This window comes from Cuculus canorus, chromosome 27 (genome assembly GCF_017976375.1).
Source record: "Cuculus canorus isolate bCucCan1 chromosome 27, bCucCan1.pri, whole genome shotgun sequence".
Taxonomy (NCBI): Eukaryota; Metazoa; Chordata; class Aves; order Cuculiformes; family Cuculidae; genus Cuculus; species Cuculus canorus.
In genome coordinates this window covers 2,057,137-2,070,242 of record NC_071427.1, presented here as the reverse complement: position 1 = coordinate 2,070,242, position 13,106 = coordinate 2,057,137, and the positions used below count along the sequence as shown (strand labels likewise).

Here is a 13,106-nt window from a genome sequence, read left to right as displayed (position 1 = left end):
TCAGGGAGACAAAGCCACCTCTGGAGGAGATCAACCCATGCCTGTTGCTTTGGCGGTGCAGTTCCACTCCCAGCTCATCCACTTCTCAGCCTGACAGCTCTCACAGCATCCCGACTCCGTCAGCGAGCCCGTGGCTGGTGCAGGTTGCCATGGTACCCGCGATGTACCTTAACCGCATTGACATTAACCGCAAGGTTATGGCACAGCTTTTCTAATCACGCTGCTCTAGCCTGGTGGTCTTCATCGCGTGGCTACAGCCTGGAGCAGCTCCTGGGAAGAGTTCAGATCCTCAGATCTAACCGTCATCTCTGTAGGCTTTACTCTGCCTTAACTGTGAGCAGAGCTCAGCGTGGGAGTCACTGCCACCTCCCTCGCCAGATCCACCTCCCTTTAAATCACTGATTCATGCTCTCAGTCTTAATTGCATTATAACCCAGTTTTCTCTGGGAATCTATTTCAGGAGCTGGAGGGTGCCTAATACAAAGATACTGGAAAGACCGCACCTGCCTGCACCTTCCCAGAAGTATCATTCCAGTGAGGCTGGAGCCAGCGGAACGTGTCTATCAAAGCATCATTATGCAAAAGGGCCTTGATCTACAGAGCACCGTGCTCAACGAGCTGAGAAACAAGCCCAGTATTCCCCAGTTCTCCCAACAGTGATGGTCCTGCTGCTTTGTGGCCCTTCTGGATCTCTCTCCTGCCCAGGGAAAATCTCAGGTTCCAACACACGCACCGACACCTGCTTATGATGCCCTGTGGATTCCAGAAACCAGAGAGCTACGGCTCTCTGGGCTGCACTTCCTTTTCCCAGACACTCAGAAACACCCTTTATCCAGGAGGGCAGGGATAGGACGAGGGAGAACGGTTTTCAGCTGAAAGAGGGGAGATTGAGAAGAGATCTTAGGAAGAAATGTTTTGCTGTGAGGGTGGGGAGGCCCTGGCCCAGGTTGCCCAGAGCAGTGGTGGCTGCCCCATCCCTGGAGGGGTTCCAGGCCAGGTTGGATGGGGCTTGGAGCCCCTGATCCAGTGGGAGGTGTCCCTGCCCATGGCAGGGGGTGGAACTGGATGGGCTTTGAGGTCCCTTCCAACCCAAACCATTCCATGATTCTATGAATACCAATCGGAGAGGAGTCAGAGCATTTGGACTTCAGTGAAAACCTGTTTGACGAAGGGAATGGAAGCTGATGCCTTGTTTTGCTTCAGATTACCTAGAAATCCCCGGAGAGGCAAACCTCACTGGCAGGTGGACCAGGTGGGTCACGGCAGGCACAGATGTCCTGGCTTTGCTGGGTTTCAGAGAGAAGGGCTCATGCATTAACTTCGACTGCTCCAGGAGCCGGAGCCGCAGCCAGGGGGACAGCAAAAGGATGCCAAGTCAGAGCGAGAGACAGGCGTTGGGCCAGTGGGAACAGCTTGGTTAAGCTGAGCATCAGCCTGAGATCTAACACCTTTTAATCAGCAGGGCTAGATAATCTATGCTGTCTCCCTTGGAAAACCAGTGCTTAAAGTCAGGAATCTTTCAGTGGGATTGCTAACAGGCTGAGCCGGGATGTGTGATTCCAGGTTATTGATTACCCTCCTCCTCTTTCTGAAGAGCAGCAAATATAGTTCCTGGGCTGAAGAAAGAACAGCAGATACACAATCAACCACAGAGTCCATATAGCTCAGCTACAGCAGCGCTGTAGGTTTCTAAAGTAGGAACAAAGCAAAGAAACGAATGCGAGATGAGATAAAATGCTGTGGCATTAACAGAGTGCGACGCTGCCAGGTGAGCTGGCAGCTCTTTTCAAGAAGATCAGTGTTTATAGAAAGAAATTCCAGTTAATGTCATCTAGCAAACCCCTTGGTATGGTGAGAAATCTGTAGTTAGGGTGATGGCGGTGAACAAAATAGGATGAGTTGTCAGCCGGAGAGGAAGATGTGAAGGGGGGTTGCTGAAAGCGGAGTGTATAGAGGCGTTTCTCATGGAGTTCCTCACAGCTCATTCCTGAAAATTGCCTGCATTCCTGTTCTGTTTCCAGTCAGACACCTCCCAGTGAGAAATGTGCTGAATAAAACCCAGAAGATGGCAGTTTGAGAGGCATCATTGACGTCATGGAAGACTTGGGCATCACTGAAAAGACCATAGGGTCATCAAGGAGCCTAAGCCATAAAGAAGACGGGATCTGAAGGACCAGGATAATGAGATAAGGAATAAGGATAAGGCTTTACAAGCCCTCATCTGAAAAAGTGTATGCAGGGCCAAAACATGGTCTCAAATAGGGCAGGATGCAAGGGAAGCTGTGCAGGTCATCAGTGGGATGTGAAGAGACCAGAAGAGCTCAGCCTGGTGAAAAAAACAGCAGAGAGGTAACGATCGCTCTTTAAAAAAACCCACTTCAGAGCAGAAAAACTGAAGTGCTGCTAAATATAAAGGCCAAGAGTAGCTCAAGCACACTTTCCTAGTCCAGCAGGGAAGGATTTCAGCTGGAATCAGGCAGTATTCCTTTCATCCTGAGATCATCCTGACCTGGGCACAAGAAGCCTGATCTGCTCACCAAAAAATCTTTTCTGATGTGGCAGCAGTTGTTACATAGAGCTGTCTTGACACCGCTGGGTCCCTCTAGATACCTCCCAAGGCTTCAGATGCCTTCGAGATGCAGATGGTGGATGCTACCCAGAAGATCCTGAATCAGCCCAATGGCCTCATCTAAACCAGCTGCAGGGGACAGCAGATTTGGATGTTCCTCTGTTGAGCTGTTTCCCCCATTATCCACCTTCAATGTTTGAGAGCAGTCTGAACTCCAAACCCTTGTCAGCAAAGCTAAGGCACTCATTGCTCTCTGCAGCTCTCGGAAAGGAGGTTGTGGCGAGGTGGGTGCTGGGCTCTTCTGCCAAGGAACAAGCGATAGGAGAAGAGGAAATGGCTTCAGGTTGTGCCAGGAGAAGTTTGGATTGGATATCAGGAAAAATGTCATTACTGAAAGGGTAGTAAAGCATTGGAAGAGGCTTCCAAGGGAAGTGGTGGAGTCCTTATTCCTGGAGGTGTCCAGAAAACATATAGAGGTGGCAATTTGTGACATAGCTTCGTAGTCACAGAGATATTGGGCTGATGGTTGGCCAGGATGATCTTAGAGGTCTTTTCCAATCTTAATGATTCTACAGCTGTGTCCCTCCTGGGACCATACACCTGCGTGCACAAGCACCGGCTGCATCAACACAGCCATCACGGGGACACAGCAGTTGTCACCAAGCCGTGACCACTTGCAAACAGGGCAGCAGACCGCTGGCCCAGCACTGGGGCCCTCCCTGGTGTTGGCAGCTCTCCTCCCAGGTGGTTTATGTAGGCGGAGGAAGGCAATGAGCATCCCACTGCCTGGTCTACTGGGCGAGTCTCCCCTGTGCATCTCCATCTGCGCAGCAGAGTGGTTTGGAGAAGAGCCAGCGCACAGAAAATGAGAAGCAGATGTAATCTCAGCAGAACAGGAACCGGGGGACACGGTTAGAATGAGTATCTCAATAATTAAAACACCCTAATGAGCATGCTAGCAGGTAAAGTCTCTGCCACCACATTGCAGGTGAGGAACTGATGCCATGTCCTCTCCTTGGGTCCAAGGCTGGGCTTAAGGAGGGCCAGGATCAACTCCCTGAGGTCCAAGGACATGTCTCGGGTGATGCCTATCTCAGGTCTTCCCCACCATCTCCAAAACACAGATTTGTGGTGCAGGAGTCAGGCTTTCAGGCTGCAATCCTAAGCATCCTACCACAGTGACATCTTTTAGGAGGACCAGGAGAGGTGGCTTCACCTCAAAGGAGCATCTTGGTCACGAGAGCAAGAGGGATGAGTGATCAAGGCAATATGAGATTAGTTCAACCACAATGCCAAGAAAAATGTTCCTGTACTTGTCCTTCTCTGAGGGGAGGATAAGGGGGAGGTGGAACAAGATCCAGAGAGCTCAGTGGATGAGTGGATCCAAAGGCAGGAGGAGAAATAATGTCTCCTTAGCCCGTGGCTGAGCTTGGCAAGGGAAGTGGAAACGCATTGAAAGGGGAAGCAAATGCAAAGCTAGCGTTCTCCAGAAGCCCAGAACTGCACCCATGGTTGTTCCCAATTTTCAGGTCCTTCGGGCAAGAAGTACTTGCCAGTTCTCACCGTTTCCTCATCCCTATTGTGATGCTACAAGGCTCACACCAGCTGTGGGAGTTCAGCTAGAAACACGAAACAATTCTTAAGCAGACCACAAATCAGCATGCAATAGATTGTTTTCCATATCTGCTTTTTTTCCAAGCTGATGCTGTGAAGCTGAAGTGCTTAAGCTGCCCTGAGGTAATTCTTCTTCATAGCAGCTATTTACAAACTGGTTTAGTCTTTGAAAAGTGCCTGTGCTGTTGGTAATGGAATAATAACGCTAAATCTGCTTCTACGGCAGCCAGGCAATCCCACATGGGATACCCGTGGTGTGAGACCACCACCAACTGGGCTAAATCTCGGTGAAATTAGGACAGGAAAGGTTCATCTTTAGCAGTCTCCTGTTGTGTCCTGGAAAACAAACTGAAATGTGGGCTGAATAGTGGATCAGAGCATCATGGGACGGTTTGGGTTGGAAGGAACCCTAAAGCTCATCTAGTTCCAACACTCTGCCATGGATAGGGGCACCTCCCACTGGATCGGAGGCTAACGGGATGGTGAGTGAAGAATTACATGGGCTGTTAGGCTCAAAGATTAATTGTTTAAGTGGAACATGCAGTTGGTTATAGCTGACGTTTTCCACGTGGCGATACTGGTGCAGGTGGAATCTCAAAACCTCAGGAAGGTGGAGGAAAGAACTAAAAGAAATCTCAGCAGATACCAAGTCAGAACAACGCTGTACACCGAGACTAAACCGTTGGAAATCAGATCTGCAGCAGTGAAGGTGGATGTCCTGGTGGACACGTTATCCAAGAGTCAGCTGTACGCCCTTCAGGAGATGAAGGCCAAGCGATGTGTGGTGTAGGGGAAGTGTCAGCTGAACCCATCAACCAAAACACAGGTGGAGAGAAGAGCTCCACTGGAGAGTGGAATGAGGGAGCAGAGGGTTCCAGAGCTAAAGGACCATTTTCCAAGAACTAACAACCAGTTAAAGCCTCCAGAAGTGTCCCTGCCCCAGGACAGCACACCTCGCTGTGCTCAGGACCAGTTCTGCCCCTTCCAGAAGTCACAGTCACTTCTTGGCTGGCCAGAGTCCAAGCGAGGGGGGGACGCAAACGATCTTTTGCAAAAATCGCTGGGTCACAGCAGTTAAAAGACAGTCATCACCTCAGATTTCTAATTATCACTTAACAGGAGGAAATGACCCAGCCTAACAGAAACTGTCAGGCTATCGTCAGTAATTATCCGATTCCTTCATTAAACCGGAGCTCTGGCCAGCTCAGATCCCTTCCAGGCTCCTTTTTGGGCTACAGGCACCCATACTCAGCACTCTAGATCACTGTGAACCCGGGAGAAGGTGCAAGGACAGGCCAAGAGAACATGTAGGGACAGGGCTGATGTCCTCAGAGCCCTGGTGCAACCAGCCTGATGGAATGTAAACAATTCCACAAGTAGATTCCCAGAATGAAATATTCCCCTTGTTAACAGGAAAAAAACCTGGTCCCCTACTTCAGCATTAAACATCATAATAAAATGTTCTATAAAGCAGATCCCTATCATCTTAATTACCATTTGAAACGGAATGTTTTCCTTTAGAAAAGAAAACAGCATTTCTCCCTCAACATGGAAATATTTTCCAGTGGAACACATCGACCAAAACATTGGAATGTCGATGAAAATACTGCCAGGAAATATTCACAGGGGTCCTCAGGAAATTCAAACCATCTTCCAGCTCTACCACCAATTCACAGTGTCCTGGAGAAGCCACTCTAGGTCAAGACTGGGTCCACCAAACGGGAAGATGCTCTGCAGGTGGGTGCTCTTGAGCACGTCAACCTAACCTGGGGCGCTGGATGGAAGGGGTGAACTTTGCCTTCTTGTTAAAGGGCCACCCAACCCAACTGTGTCTGCACATAAGTGCGTGGAAGACCTCAGAAAGGAGACACAGAGACTTCACCTTGCAGGGACTCAGCCTTGTGTCTGTGGCCTGTCCTCCTCCCATGACGAAAAGCTATGAGTGAATCATTTGGAGAAGCTGGGTAATGAACTGACACTGATAAAGCAATCAAGATTGGGAGTGCGTGACTCATTACAAATATTTAATGATGAGTTCATTGGAGCAAGACCTTAGCGCATCCCTCAAGTTCCTTTCAGAAGAGCTGAGAACCAGTCATGATTTCTTGGGGATTGGGTACAAACACAAACACAATTCCTTATGCAAATTCCAAATTCATTCGCAAGAGCATCTGCCTTCTCCAAACACCTCGTGACACACACAGTTTGCTGCATACACCACGCACGCCGGCATATGATGCATCTGCAGTGCACACCCCACCCTCCGTATATATAGAACCATGGAACTTGATTTTGGGTTGTAAAGGACTTTAAAGCCCATCCACTTAGCTTTTCACTGGAGTCCAAATTCTCTGATTCTTCTCTCATTGTTATTTGTAGAATCATAGAACGGTTTGGGTTATCATAGAGTCATAGAATCACTAGGTTGGAAAAGACCTCTTAGATCATCAAGTCCAACCATTGAAGATGGAAGAGCTGGAAGAGACCTTAAAGCTCATACGAGGGGGAATGGGTAAAAACTGGAGAGGGGCAGATTTAGGCTGGACATAAGGAAGAATTTCTTCCCCATGAGAGTGGGGAGGCCCTGGAGCAGTTTGCCCAGGGAAGCTGTGGCTGCCCCATCCCTGGAGGTGTTCAAGGCCAGGTTGGATGGGGCTTGGAGCCCCTGATCCAGTGGGATGTCCCTGCCCATGGCAGGGGGGTTGGAACGGGATGATCTTTAAGGTCCCTTCCAACCTAAACTATTCCATGATTCTATGATTCTACAACCAGGGGACCTTCTGCTGGGGAATAAAAGAGGAAGATGGGGAACTAAGATAGGCTTTCTTCACAAGCAGGCTGTGCTGCTTTATTTTTATTAATTAGCACTTTTCCTCGTGTTTTTAATAGCCATTAAAAGAAAATGGGGCACCTGCCTTCCATCAGCACAAATGCAGAGGTAAACGTACAAGATAACCACCTAAAAAACCAGCGCGAGTGTTTGTGCTCCGTGCAAACAATACACACAAATGCTGACTAATCCGTATAAGATGGTAAGTATCTGTATTATTTTTAATTAGCAATTAAATGACTTGGTAATTTCTTGCATTTAAATCCTAAGTACAAACAATGCGAAGAAAATCGAGTCTTTAGCATTTAATTACCAGGCTCGCCTATGAATTATTTAGCAAGTGGGCAAATGCGCTACTCCAAAGAAATCCATTGCTGCAATTAAGTGACTTTAAATTATTTCTTTGGTTGGGTTGCTGTCCTGTCTGCCACCACTCAAAGCCAGGGAGGGGCTCTTGATTGGGGAGTGCAGGGATTGGACAAGAGGAAATGGTTTTCAGCTGAAAGAAGGGAGATTGAGATGAGATCTCGGGAAGAAATATTTTCCCGTGAGGAAAACAGGTTGCCCAGGGAAGCTGTGGCTGCCCCATCCCTGGAGGGGTTCCAGGCCAGGTTGGATGGGGTTTGGAGCCCCTGATACAGTGGGAGGTGTCCCTGCCCATGGCAGGGGGTGGGACTGGATGGGCTTTGAGGTCCCCTTCAACCCAAACCTTTCTATGATCCTGTAAGCAACATCACACACAGCAATGCCCATTTATTTCTGTGGATCATGGAGCTGATTTCTCCAGAACCATGGAGAATAACTCAGGCTGGTTGCACACATGTGTGAGTTGGAGATTGCCCACCCCAGCCTGCCCAGCTCCCTTGCAGCACCATGGGTCTGCACAGTACCACAAGTCATTATTTTTTGATGCCAGCTGCACAACGAGCTACCCTAGACCTGTCTCCAGGAAAGCTTTAAGCTAGGAACATCCTAGACCCACCGATGTATGAGGATCTCGAAAGCCCACCTGCTCCCCGCATTGAAATAAGTCCAAAGATGCTCAAATTACGATTTGCCTCGTTAAAATGCAGCTGAAGGGGATTCTCCCAGAACTCCCTCGTCGCTAATCTGCATCTCACTCATATCTAACCTAAATCTCATTAGCTTCAAATTAAACTGATCCTTTCTCATCTCATCCCGACAGAAGCAAAGAACAATTGATCACTTTATAACGGCTTTGTATGTTGGGAAGAGTTCACTCCCTTTCTTTGCTAATCAAATTCAGTTTGTTCTGTCAGCCCTCCCAGTCCTTCTTGTCCTTCTTAACTCTCTCAAGTCCTGCTGCTTTCTGCGATGGGATGGGAGCAATGTTGGGAACACAGAAGGCTCTGTAGAAAGACGGCAGAGGAATCCATCTCAGACAGGGAACCAGACCACCACGGAAAAGGTCTGGCAAGGCTTCCTGCTTCCACTTTTCTACATTCCTTCCCAGTTTCAGAGCACGTTTCTCAGGTCTGATGGAACGCAGACAACCTGAGAAGAAGATAACAAATTACAAGAGAAGATTCCTCTACACTGGACATTTTTATGGCTCAGCTGGACACTGTTCTGGGCCATCTCATTTAAACTGTCTATGACCTAACAAGGTTGGACCAGGTGATCCTTGAGGTTCCTTCCAACCTGGCATTTTACGACTCTATGATTCATCCTATCCCATCCCAAACAGCATCGAGGCTGCTTGGTGGAACGTTGGCTGACTCTGCCTGGGACGCAAGCAGGGAGGGCTGGATCGTACCTCCCTGTGCAGGAGAGACAATTCCTTCTGAGGTCAGTCAGAGGGTAAGAGCTGGAGCCTGGCAGTGTCTGTTCTTGGGATGAAATTGGATCATTTCTTGGCAAGCCTCCTGCTCAGGTAGTAGCATCACCAGCAAACGCCAGCGCTTGCCAGGCAGTGTGTTGGACTGCAGCTCTAGCTCCAGGGGGAAAGAGGTAACATTAAAAGAGGCAGCCTGAAATGAATGCATTGTCCCCCTCAGCCCTGTGCATCAGCACACATTTCCAAATCAGCAAACGTCTCCTTGAGGACTTGAATTATTCAAGCTCTTTCGGCAAGAGAGCCTGAGCTTTGCCAAAATCTCCTCCAGGTATCATAAAACTATCAAATGTCCTGAGTTGGAAGAGATCCACAAGGATCATCGAGTCCAACTTCTGTCCCTGCACAGGACACCCCAAGATTCACACCGTGGCGCTGAGGGTGCTGGTCTATTACATCTGGAATACTGTCAGGATTGGTGCTGTGAATTCTTCCCTGAGAGCTGTTCCAGGGCTCCACCACCCTCTGGGAGAAGAACTTTTTCCTGGAGGTGTTCAAAAAATGCGTAGATGTGACGCTTCAGGATGTGGTTTAGTAGGGATGGTGGTGTTGGGCTGATGGTTAGACTTGATGATCCTAGAGGTCTTTTCCAACCTTAACGATGCTACGGTTGGAAAGAGCAGACCCCAGAACAGCAGGAACCCAGGGCCATTTCCCATCCTGCCCACAATGGGTTTAGGTCAGCCCATCATTTCTGTTGGCTGTGGTGGGATATGGACAACCACAGTTTGGGATGTACATGGCTGCAGGACACTCTATCCTGCTGACATCTTCAAATGGCCAAGCCATAACTCAGCCTGGGGAGCTCCCCTGTGACTCAGCTCCTGTATCCAGATCTTGGGCTGCATTAGAAGGGGCACAGCCAGGAGGGAAAGGGAAGCAACTGGAAGCAAAGGGGTAACTTGTGACACCACGTATGGGCACTATGTCCCATCAAACTGGAAAGGCTTCAGCCAGGGGTTGAGTCCAGAACTCCTGGTATTAAATCCAGAAGGCTTCCACGCTCCAAATGAGAAGTTCAGACCTACTGCTGGCTCACAGACTTCTCCACTGAGGAAGACTATCCCACCCATTCCAACAGAGACAGTGGTAGCTTCAAATCCAGCTCCAAGTGTCTTCTGCCAAGCTCAGAAGGTAGCAAGAAGAGAAGAGCAGCCAGGAAAGGGTAGGTCTGGAGGGGCCACATCTTCCTCCACTGTGGGACTGATGGATGCTCTCCAACCCAGCATCACCACATAAAATCCAAAAGGAGAATGAAGGTTTCAGATGCCAACACGGACTAATTGCTCTCATTAAGGAATATCACAGGAAAAAGAGCAAACACCCGCCTTCTGCAGTTGAATGCTCTGGAATTTATCCCCTCCACCAATACAGCAAGTGGAGACAAGGAGAGGGATGGGAGAAAAGCAAAGGCAAAACGCTGCTGGCATTGGTCTACCTCTTCGAGAAACCACCACAGCTGTTAACAGATCTGCAAAGCGTGGGTGCGAGGGCAGCCCAGACAAACTGCAGTCCCCTGGGAGAGTTTTAACTTGGAGAACAGCCCTCTCAGTGCTGGTTGGACCTGATGACCTTAGAGGTCTTTCCGACCTTAACGACTCTATGATCAGCCCCCTGATCCAGTGCGAGGTGTCGCTGCCCACGGCAGTGAGTTGAACTGGATGGGCTTTAAGGTCCCTTCCAAGCCAAACCATTCCATGATTCCATGATTCTAAATTTTTCCAGTCAGGTACCTGACATTGCAGGACCAAGAAAAAGATGTGAGGAGCTGAGGCAACCAACCACAGCACTCCCAGAGCAGAGCTCCTCCTCCGCACCATCAAAACATCTCCCATCAGCTGAGATGAGCTGATAAAAATGCAGATCAATTCCAGGGCCAGGTCTTCAGCTCCTGTAAATCGATGCGATGCCGTTCCTGTGACTGGAGCAGATGCTACTGACTCCAAGTGATGTTATCTACCATCAGCAGCAAGACCCAAAGCTGCAGGAAGCCAGGGTATCCCATTTCTGCTTTCCCTGAGGGAACGTGCTGGGCAAAGCTCACTTCTGCCACAGATCCCAGCATCTGGGAACTTCTCCTGCCCAACATATGCTTCAACAAGCAGCAAACTTACCATGCAGACAAAGGGGGAGCTGCTGGGTGGATCAAGGTAGATGCCCTGGAGTTGTTGAGTCTAACCAAACCCAGATTCTGCTCCAGAGACGTATTGGGGGGTGAACACAGCAGACGTACAGTGTGAGGAACCAGCTGCAAGACATACAGAACTAGGGTAACCATGAATCTGGTACAGATGCAGCGCTGCCCTGGGTCACAGCAAGGGCTCAAGCAGATCCTTAGGAGCCCTCCGAGCTATTGTCACCATTTCCTTACTCCAGGCTGCAGCCAAAGCTGCCCCAGTGTGTGGCACCACGGCCAAGGATGCATCTGTGCTGGAATGGTGGGATGAGTGACACAAACAGGACAGCCAAGCTAAACCCTCCTGCCTCGGCTGATGGCATTTTACTGCTAATTGAGCCCCAGGATCTTGCTTTTGTGAAGCCTTGACTAAAGTCACCCAGCACAGGGCAAGGCTCTCCAATCCCTACTGTCAACTCATTCAGCAGTAGAAAATATAGCCCCGATTGATGTCGCCTGCTATGTTCATCTGCTGTTGGCAGATATTATGGTGCTAAAGGACATGGGGATCTTCTGGAGTCACCAGAAGATCAACTTCAGACCGGGAAGAGTTTGACAGCTCCTACAGATTCAGCTGTCCTATTACCATTGCCAAAGACAGCCTTACAACTGAGTCACTCTCCTCTGCCCTAGACCTGGTAGGAGTGCTTTCAAGACATGTTCATCTGCAGGTACGTGTTGGTTGGTGCACAAGGACCTGCACGATTCCTTGCCCCACCACTCACAGAGCCAGCTTTAGCCCCCACCAGAGTTCTCTCCTTCCTCCGTCAAGGTCAGCGCTGCTGAGAGAGCTCAGCCAAGAAGGCTCACGCTGAAGCCAAGCAGACACACAGGCTCTCCACTGCAAAATCCAAAAGTTTTCAGAATCATAGAATGGTTTGGGTTGGAAAGGACCTCAAAGATCATCTCGTTCCAACCCCCCTGCCATGGGCAGGGACACCTTCCTTGGTGGACTCAGCCCTTCCCCAGGTTGACACTCAGAAGTCCACCAGGAGTATCTCACAGACAGCAGATCTGCTTCCCACTGCTGTTCTCACAGGTGGACACCGCAGCTCTGGACTTCAGCATCTAAGATCAGGGGGAAACAAGACTCCCCTGCCCTCCTCTCAGAGGTAAGGACACCGACTTGGGAAACCAGAGCAGCAGTATTTCCCCCTACAGCTCAGCAGAGGGTATTGCTGAAGCCTTCTGTCACTTGGGTCACAAGGGACAGGGTCAGAGCCCCCCATGTCAGGCTGCCTACCAGACCCCCAGGAGATACAGGCTGTCCACATCAGAAGCTGAGGCTCTCCAGGTTACGCTGGGCACCCTGCCGTGAAGCCAACATGTCGCAGAGCAGCCAAAGTGGCTCAGCTCCCATCTGATGGTTCCTTCTCCAGGGGGTTCACAACCTGGAGACCTTTCCCAGAGTTCTTTTTATCCTGAGTCCTGCAACTGCTGCCATTCCCACTGGGGAGGAGAAATTCAGGTTCAGTCCCGTGTTGCTCAGGTCAAACCTGAGCCTGGCAAGCAGGACACGAGGTAGAGCAGGAGGGAAGGAGCAGCCTCAGAACTAGAGTCTCAGGCAACAAAAAGACTCCAAATCCTCTCAGCCCACTGCTGAAACAGTTTCTCCTTCCCACATCCACCAGGTCAGCCTCATTCTGTGTGCACAGAGCAGGACCAACAGGGACAGATGGGAGAGACACACCTGCAACAACAAACCAGCAGTCCTGCTGAAGAAGGGCCATGCTCCGTGGAGACCTGTGTCCCATCCACCCACCCGCTTTGGGCCACAGCTGGTTTGGTTCCTCCAAGCTGGGCTCCAGCTCAGCGCCAGGTATCCAAGCTCCCAGGGCAGCGCTTGTCCTGCCTGTGCTCCCCTTGCCAATTGTACAAGGTCCCTTGTGCCAGGACAGTTTGTGCCACCTCGATGCCAAGCGCTTGTCATCGCTTCTTGATTTGCTTCCCCCCCCCCATGTAACACGCTGAGAAATGCATCGCCACGCTCATTCCTGGAAGCGAGTTGGTGCACCAAGAAGGGAGAATTGATCCGAGTCCTCTGGCGAGACTGCTCTGTCTG

General features: G+C 49.9%; 1 protein-coding gene across 7 annotated transcripts in view; it reads right to left on the bottom strand.

The window, feature by feature from the left end:
* CTXN1 (cortexin 1) overlaps nucleotides 1-13,106 on the bottom strand; it is a 46,040-nt gene that overhangs the window by 21,963 nt on the left and 10,971 nt on the right. For 2 of the 7 annotated variants that reach the window (XM_054050405.1, XM_054050406.1), the window contains exon 2: nucleotides 10,983-11,116. The exons of the other annotated variants lie outside the window; for them this stretch is intronic. The gene's annotated coding sequence lies outside the window, so the exon portion shown is untranslated. The remainder of the gene's footprint in view (nucleotides 1-10,982; nucleotides 11,117-13,106) is intronic. 7 annotated transcript variants of the gene reach the window in all.